Source organism: Lissotriton helveticus, chromosome 1_1 (genome assembly GCF_964261635.1).
Source record: "Lissotriton helveticus chromosome 1_1, aLisHel1.1, whole genome shotgun sequence".
NCBI lineage: Eukaryota > Metazoa > Chordata > Amphibia > Caudata > Salamandridae > Lissotriton > Lissotriton helveticus.
The window spans coordinates 515,015,375-515,024,461 of NC_136057.1; the positions used below are offsets into that span (position 1 = coordinate 515,015,375).

The 9,087-nt window shown below is 43.0% G+C and overlaps 1 long non-coding RNA gene across 1 annotated transcript; it reads left to right on the top strand.

The window, feature by feature from the left end:
- Positions 1-6,993: 6,993 nt before the first annotated feature.
- Positions 6,994-8,287, top strand: LOC144770025 (uncharacterized). The gene is made up of 6 exons (XR_013598772.1): positions 6,994-7,031; positions 7,131-7,195; positions 7,295-7,378; positions 7,475-7,546; positions 7,644-7,761; positions 7,857-8,287. It is a non-coding gene; the product is annotated as an uncharacterized LOC144770025 (long non-coding RNA).
- Positions 8,288-9,087: the final 800 nt, after the last annotated feature.

The window sequence follows — 9,087 nt, forward strand, 5'->3', positions numbered from 1 at the left end:
CTTACAGTTGTGCCACTGTTTTCCTATACAATTTGCTACTCTGCGATTGCAGGTCTCTACAAGGTTAATGCAAGCAGGCCTTGTGCCTCAATATAATACCACGCTATTGTTATTCACTAATATTCGTCAATACTGTTAGTTGCTAATGCTATCGTTAACCCATTTCGCCTTAGCGTGAAATGCTTATGTTCACACGCCACTACCAATGTTTACCGATATAGTTAATAGTACTTTTTCAGCCGCAAAATCAGCTTGACGTGTAAAACAAGTTTCAGGTTTATTAATACTATACTATTCTCAATGTCTAGGGAATTTACTAGCTACCAACTTAGTACTCCTGACTCAGCCTTGCACGGTGCTGCCGTCGCACTCCCTATGTACGTATTTGGGGGGAGGGGAGGGAGGGAGGGGGGGGGTGGAGGGGGTGGGGACAGGGGAGGGAGAAAATGGAGCTAAAAGAGTTCGAAGATTCTCAGTCTTTCTTTCTGTTTTGTACTGTATTTTGTTTATGTTCATTTACTACCGTTATGACACACGTCTCTCGTTGCAGACCAATGTATCCCCACACACTGACCCACATGGTGTCCAGCATGCGGCAATACACACAGATATCTTTAGATTGCCACGCAGCTTCTCAGCGATGATACCCAACTCCAATGTCTAATGCAAAATCATTAGTCAATGATCTCACGATAATCTCTCTTAATGTTAAGGGCCTCAATCATCCGGTAAAAAGGAGGAAAGTTTTCGAGTATCTCACCAAATCTAAGGGTGACATTATATTACTCCAGGAAACCAAATTATCTGAAGATGACCTACGCTTCCTGAACATCCATTGGGCGTCACACATATTGAACTCACCAGCGACTCATAAAAAAGGAGGGGTAATCACCTTACTAGCGAAAAAAGCTAATCTGACACTAGTCTCGCACTCCCACGACGAAGTAGGAAGACTTTCCGTTACACACCTACTAAGGGAGGACGACCCCATTCATGTAATAAATATCTACGGCCCAAATGCTGACGACCCGGAATTCTGGGACTCGGTCTCCCGCTCATTAGAGCCCATCCCCCCAGAAGACCTATTGATAGTGGGTGGCGACTTCAACCTCCCCCTTGACCCGATTCTAGACAGACAATCCAAATGTTCCTTCCACCCATCCCGTTCGCATGACGCCCTCCTTCGCCTCTGTGATAGATATAGTCTGAAAGATTCCTGGCGCCTCCAAAACCCAGACAGTAGGGACTACACTTTTTACTCCGCACCACACAAATCTTATTCACGCATCGACTTCATCCTGATCTCAAGCCCCTTCACACATCTAATAAAGGAAACTGAAATAGCCCCTAAATTGGTCTCTGACCACGCCTGTATTCGCACCAAGTTGGCTGGCTCCAAATCGATTCTCCCACCCAAGAGATGGCGTTTCAATGAAGAAACACTATCAGATCCCACAAACAAATTAATAATAGCTAAGGCCATTGATGAATACCTAACCATAAATGACACCCACGACACTACACCCAACACCTTGTGGGATGCTCTGAAGGCCACGATCCGAGGGGTCATCATCAACATCAGAGCCAAGGCGAACAAGACGCTAATTAAAGAGCTAGAATCCTTGGAACAACAGATTGGTACACTAGAATCCCAACATAAGTCCAACCCGTTAGACACTAAACTACTAGAAACACTAACCAAAAAAAAGTACGAATACAACACCATCACCAGCAAACGAGCGGGGGTATGGATCAATCGCTTTAAGGCACTAAAACTCTGCGAGGGCAACAAAGCAGGGAAACTGCTAGCCTCCTACCTCAAGCATAAACAGAAACTGTCCACCATATCGTCCATTAAAGATTCAAGAAACAACACACATACTAAACAATCTAATATTCTTGACACATTCAAATCATTTTACGAAGACCTATACAAAAACGACAAACCATTAGATGAAGCAGCCTGCACTGACTACCTTGAATCACTCCACCTCCCCAAACTATTAGAAACAGATATGACTCACCTAGGTTCCCCAGTCACTAGCGCAGAGATCAGAGCAGCAATCAACACACTAAAGAATAATAAGGCCCCCGGACCGGACGGCTTCACAGCGTCCTTCTATTAGGCCTTTACAGATCAACTTAGCCCTCCCCTCCTCAACCTTTTTAACTCTACAGCATCCAGCTGCAGTGTTTCCCCATCGATGTGCGAAGCGACGATCATAGTAATACCCAAAGAAGGGAAAGAGTCCCCTCCTCACTAAAAACTACCGCCCCATTTCCTTGATAAACCTTGATTGCAAAATATATGCAAAAATATTGGCGACCAGACTAAACTCCGTCCTCCACAAACTAATTAGCCCCGCGCAGGTTGGCTTCCTAAAACACCGGATGTCAAACGACAACACGAGACTGCTGTGCCACCTTCTAGATAAAGCAAAGGCCTCTTCCTCCCCAACGGTAGCGATTACCTTGGACGCAGAAAAGGCTTTTGACAAGGTCTCGTGGTCCTTCCTACGGCATTGCATGCACTCCTGCAACCTTGGCGACTCATTTGCCAAGATGGTGATGGCCCTATACTCTGCCCCATCTGCCAGGATAGCTATAAACGGCACCCTATCCGACCCGTTCCGTCTCCACCAGGGAACCAGACAAGGCTGCCCTCTCTCCCCAGCTCTTTTTCTTCTAGCCCTTGAACCCCTCCTTACAGACCTCAAAAATAATAGTGACATTGCGGGTGTTTCCTTCGGTGACACACGAGTTAAGTTAGCAGCGTATGCTGACGACATCCTAATCACAACGGAAGATCCTACTAACTCTATCGCTGGGCTTATGTCCTCAATTGACAAATACTCCTCCCTATCCGGCTACAAATTAAATAGAGATAAATCTGAGGTAAAGCCTCTAAATGACCACACCTCTAGGGAAGTGCTAGGCGACTCTGGCCTAACCTGGCAAACTAACGTGATTAAATACTTGGGGATAGAATTTACCGATGACCTTCTAAGTACCCTTAAACATAATGAGACCATAACCCTGGCCAAAATCAAGCGACTGCTTGACGGTTGGTCCCCCGGTTCATTACTTGGTGGGGTCTTATAGAAACCATAAAAATGATGATATCCCCCTTGGTCAACTACCTCATCACAATGCTTCCACTCATGCTTTCCAAAGAGTTTCATAGTAAATTAGACAAACTGATCTCTTCCTTTCTATGGCAGGGCAAGAAAGCCAGAATTAGTTTAAAGAAACTACGATTAGATAAAAAATTAGGGGGAGTCAACTTGGCGGACTTCAAGTTATATCAAATTGCCTTTTTGGCAAAACAAGGATCGTACTGGCTAACTTCACAGACTGAATATACCCCTGTGTGGCTCTCTGTAGAATGGTCCATATTAAAAGGTCCCAACCCCTGCGCCCTGCTCACCATTAAACTCCGTCCCGACTTAGGCTCGGGCCCTATCTTCAAAAACACCAAAATGGCTCTTCTCCAAGTTAGCAAACACTTACCACATCAATTCCGGCATTCAAACTGGGAGTCGCTCTGGCATAATGCCGCCTTAACATACAAAGGGAAAACTCTAAACTACTCTTCTTGGATAGAAAGAGGTCTACTAGTCCCCCACCAACTCACCGAAAACTCACTACCACTCACCTTTAGTGCACTACAGAACAGATTCCTCCTACACCACATAGAATTCTATAACTTCTTACATATTAAAGTAGCAATAGCAAAAGCAGACCTGAAAGACGTCACCCCCTCCCTCTTCGGCTTACTCACTTCACTTAACAAACTGGGCCACCAAGTCTCTAGAATATATAAACTTATTCGCCCACAATCGTCCTCCCTCACCAGGCCACTCCAACTCTATTGGGACTCGTTCTCATCCACACCTACCTCAGAGGAAGACTGGGCCAGAACCTGGGAGTCCACCACTCGCCACAAAATAAGCCCTACACTCTCACAAACCAAGTTCTGGCTACTTCATAAGGCCTTCTGGACACCTAGGAGGCTATTTCTGCACAAAATCAAGGACGATGACTCATGCTGGAACTGCACTGGTGAGGGAGGGGACCTGGAACACTTAATTTTCAGATGCCCGTGCATCTCCTCATATTGGGACAGAATCTTTGACTTTATATCAAAAGTCCTCCATATCACCCTCCCAAGGGAATTCTCAACGCTCGTCCTCGGATTTGCCAAAGCCGTCACACTCAATGATAATGACAAAGCCCTACTCGACCTATTGCTGACAGCTGCGGTTAAAATCATACTTAATAATTGGAAAAGCACAAACAAAGCGTCTTTCCCCCATTGGCTGAATTGGGTCACCAACTTAAGAGGGGCTGACAATATAGCCCTCGCCTCAACCCCATGGCGTCCGCCACTCAGGAAGCTCTGGTCCTCGCTAGACGAACACTTTGACCTACACAAGCCTCCTTGAAGCTTTTCACCTTCCTATCTAGCCTGCTGTGGTGGTATCGTTATCACTCTAGGTCTTTGTTTGCCTACCGTCATGTAATACTGGATACAACTCTCCTATGTATACTTGTATATTTCACATAATGTATAACTTATGTTATATCTAATTTAATGTGGTGGTATCATTACCACTCTAAGACTTTGTATACCTACCGTCATGTAATATTGGATGCAATTCTCCTATGTATATTTGTATGTTTAACGTATGTATAACTTATGTTTTATTTAATTTACTGTAAAATCTCTGACACGACTCACGGATGCCAACTTTTATCACCACTTTATTTACCCTTTATGTATGTACTCTTTATTCTGTTATTTACTTCTGTTCAGCTGTATATCTCTTAAGCTCCTAATAAAAACTTTTGAACAAAAAAAAAAAAAAGAAGAGTCTTCCCCTGGATTCCCATTGAGTGTAGAAGGATCCTGGTTCAGTCTCTACTGATGTGCAGGCTGGACTACGGAAACTCCTTGTTGGTAGGCATGGCTGAATATCTCTTCACCAAGCTACAAATAGTGCAGAACGCGGCGGCCAAGGCCGTATGCAATAAAAGAAAGTTTGACTCAGCCAAGAGCTGCCTACGAGAGCTTCATTGGCTGCCAATGAGGCAGCGAGTAACTTTCAAAATGATGTGTATAACACACAGAGCACTGCACAACACAGGCCCACTTATCCTCAGAAATAGAATTCAGTTCTATGCTCCAACCAGAAATCTCCGCTCTCAATTCACGGCAAGAGCAAGAACTACTCGGGTGAAGAGAGCCAGGATGGGAGAGCGAGCCTTCTCCCATATAGCTGCAACCAAATGGAACGAATTGCCCGCGGCTCTCAGACTTACGGACTGCCACCTGGCATTTAGGAAACAACTGAAAACCTTCCTTTTCCCTAAACCAGACTAAATTAATACTACCCATGTTAATCCATCACGCATTATAGCTACTTCAGCGCCGTGATATCCTACGTAGGATGATTGTTAGCGCTTTATAAGAAAATAATAACATAACATAATATTAACATTTGCCTGACAACTATTAGAACACTGACCTCAAGGGGCGTCTTATTGTATATGAGTATTGCTATTCTTTTGCATTTGTAGAGTTACAAATAAAACACTTTTTTCTCATAAAAGTAAATATTTCACTGGACATTGATTTATTGTTTGTACTGTGTGCACTTCAAGTCATGTTAGCGTACCTGTACCTACACTCCCCCCTCACCCCCAGGGGAGGCTTTGACTGCTCGTCCACAGCTACCACTGAGACTCAAGTGCAGAAAGGGTACTTGGCCCAGTTGCTCAGGATTCATAGTAGGTAATCCCCGGGACATCAGCAGTAAAAGGAATTAACCACCACGGTTGGGCCCAGTAGGACCTGCGTACTCAGTGGCCCTCTGATAAAAGTCCTGACAAAGGCTCCTTCTTGCTTCATGGTATCACTCAGATAATTGCAGGTGCTAAGTAATGCTTCTCTTACTACAGTGCCATTTACACAGGAGTTCCAGTGAATACTATTGTCAAACTTCAAAGGGACCAGACCTATCAACTCAAAATATGTGCACAGAGTTATTCTCGCCACGTCATCCCGGCCTTAATAAACATGAACTGATGGGTTGGCAGTGTATTGTAAGATATGGTAGAATATGTAACCCTTGTAAAAACATGTTAATAAAAAATAAGGGAACTTCCCGAGCACTGAACAATAAACATCACAAAGTATCTTCAAAGCACATTGTGCTCCTGTTTATGACACCAATGTGTTTCTCAAAGCTGTGGAGAAATTGTATCAGATTTCTTGATGTTAAGTGATTGTTGAGCATGTTCTTGGAAGAGCCAAGGTACAGCAACTTAGTATAATCGATTGGGAGCCAACTAAAGTAATTGTCACCCTTCTACTCTCATGCAGGAGATCTGGGATTAGGAAACTAGGAATTAAGGTGGTGCTGTATCTGCAGTACCCCAGCTAATCGAGACAGATTTCAAATGGGGAAAGAAAGCCCATGGTGAAAACGACTTTAAATGGTCAGTGCTATTTGTTGCCAATAATATAAAACGCACTGCTGATGCAGAGAAAGTGCTATTACAAAAGGAAGCGTATCTAATTCTTAAATTCAATAGTAATGCTACAGTACTTAATAGCCTGTCTGAATTATCTAGAATATAGGGCCTGGTCCAGCCTATATAAGTTCACTGCACAATACAAGTAAAATAAAAGCGAATTGACTAGTCCGCCTATAATTATATTTTGAGATTTTTAGGCACATGACGTTCCCCATTTTAATAACAGAACAACAGGACTGCCTATGCTGGTCCTAAATCTTAAAATGTAAAAATAGTGATGTGACGTGACTTGTTCAAATGCTTATAACATCAGGTTCACAAATTGAAGTAATACCAATAGTGTAGTTTGTGAATTTGTTCATGAACATTGCCCGAGACCACGTGTTCCATAATGCTTTGCAGCAGTAAGAGTAGTGTTAAGACGCGGCCTCTCAAGATGGCCGCCACCCTTTTCGTTGATGATTCGTACTACGCGGGAGGTTGACCTGAAGGTATGTAGCTCCCGGTCAGCCCCTGCTTAAAGTAGATGGTGCGCTACTCGCGGGTAAATTTATCGCTCGCGGCTAAAATATATTGTATTCTTCCGGCAGTTACCGAGTGAGAATCAAGATACAGCCATTGGTCGAGTTAGGAGCCTGCTCCGAGTTACAAACAGGTACGCGGTCATGTTGTTGTTGTTGTAATGAAATACGAGCAGTAAACACTAGGCGTAAACAGGATGCCTACAAATGTATCAATTTTGTTATCCTACTAGTTCGTCATTTTATCCTGCGGGAATACAAAATAACCCTCAAGCCGATGAAAACTGGCTTTTTCAGCGGAGTTGACTATCGCTGAGGTATGTGATTCACTTCGTCATTCTGGTCATTGTGTATATCTAAACTGAGTGGACTGGTTAAGAGCACAGCTCTAATTGGCTCTATGTTTTTGACAGAAGCCGCTCCGAAATTCTGAATTTCATAATAAAACATTGCTCCGACGAGAAGCCTTGTGCAGCTAAGTAGAGGTATGAATTTATTATTTCTGTTCCTCGGCCCCAGCCTGATGTATGTCCACAAAAAACATAGGTGGTCTCACAAAAATTATATCCTTTGTCCTTGTAGGGAATAAGTAACCCTGCCGCAATCAACGACAAACAACCTTGACAGTAGGGACACAGATAGAAAGGTCGAGTTGATCCTCCCTTTGACACCTGGAAGGCGTAAAATCAGTCCGTTACAGGTACACATGAAGCCTTTGAGGGGCATTTTTGAGATGGGTGAAAGGTCTTTTGGTTGTAAATAAAACTTTTTATTGTTTTTTTACATCTTACACAGAAAATCGTCAAGGCCCTGAAGAGAATCCGGGAACTTGTTCCCCTGGATTCGAAACGCGTCGGCACACCTATGGGAACCAATAATAACATTAAGAGTGAAAACTAGCATGTGCTAGTACAATAAGTAATCGTCCTTTTGGCGATTGTGCTCCCATCTAAGACTTTGTCCTTTTCTTTTTTGGATATAGATTCATTCTATTCATAGATAAAAACATAAATGTATGATGTTTGTTTGTTTGATGTATTGTTTTCTTTGAAATGTATGATGTTTATCTAATTTATTTTGTTTTGGAATGTAATACATGTTTGTAAATAACATTGTATATTAATGTAATTATTCGAATGTACAGTCCCTTTTCCCCTTTTTTGCTTGAAACAGAAAAAAATAGACCGGAAAGATTTCTAAAGTAGAAGGGTATAAATAAAAATACCAAGTCAAACTTAATTAGCTTGAGTTTGGTCTTTATATTAAGTTTTTCTAGTTAATAAGTGTGGTGGAGGCAATTTTTGTTGTTGTTTTGATATAATATGGTCCAGCCTACCCCATGCCGCACAAGGACCTAACTCCCCAGTTTCAGAAGCATTGTAAATGAGGCGCATCCATGGTGGCGCAAGAGGTGACGCAAAATAACTGTCGCTAAATAACTGTTGCATCCCTGCTGATATGCAGAGATGAGCCAGTTATTGTAAATCTGCCCCTCAGTAGTGGGTTATTTGTAAGAACTGACCTATGGGTCACAGAACCAGTGAAGCTGTGTGTGCTTTATATTGTGAGTCTGTGCCGGTGCTCACGTTAAACCTCATCTGTTCCTGAGTAGAGATCTCCACAGTAAAGGTGTAGGACGTTAGGCTCTCATTATTTCTATGCATATGAAAGCACTTCTCCTTTTTGCAAGAAGAAGCAGGCTGGGCAGTAATTATTGTGCCTGTTGAATAACTTGAGTTCTGAGTCTCTGCCCCTCCGCTACCTCCCTGTGAAGCCCTGGACTGCTTGTCTTGATACCTCTGGGAGTGAAAAGGTGAAAGATTATATTTGTTGTTCAGCAGAAGTAAACGGCCCTAAACCACCAGGGTTGAGGACCAGTTACCCCTGCTTGCCCCATTAACCTAGAACGGGTTCAGACATATGTTTTATTGATTTCACTATTGGCATTAAGGAAAAATACCTCTTCATTTTGAACTAGTATTGTTACTTGGGTAAATGGGTTCTCTAAGAACAGGTCATTATTCGA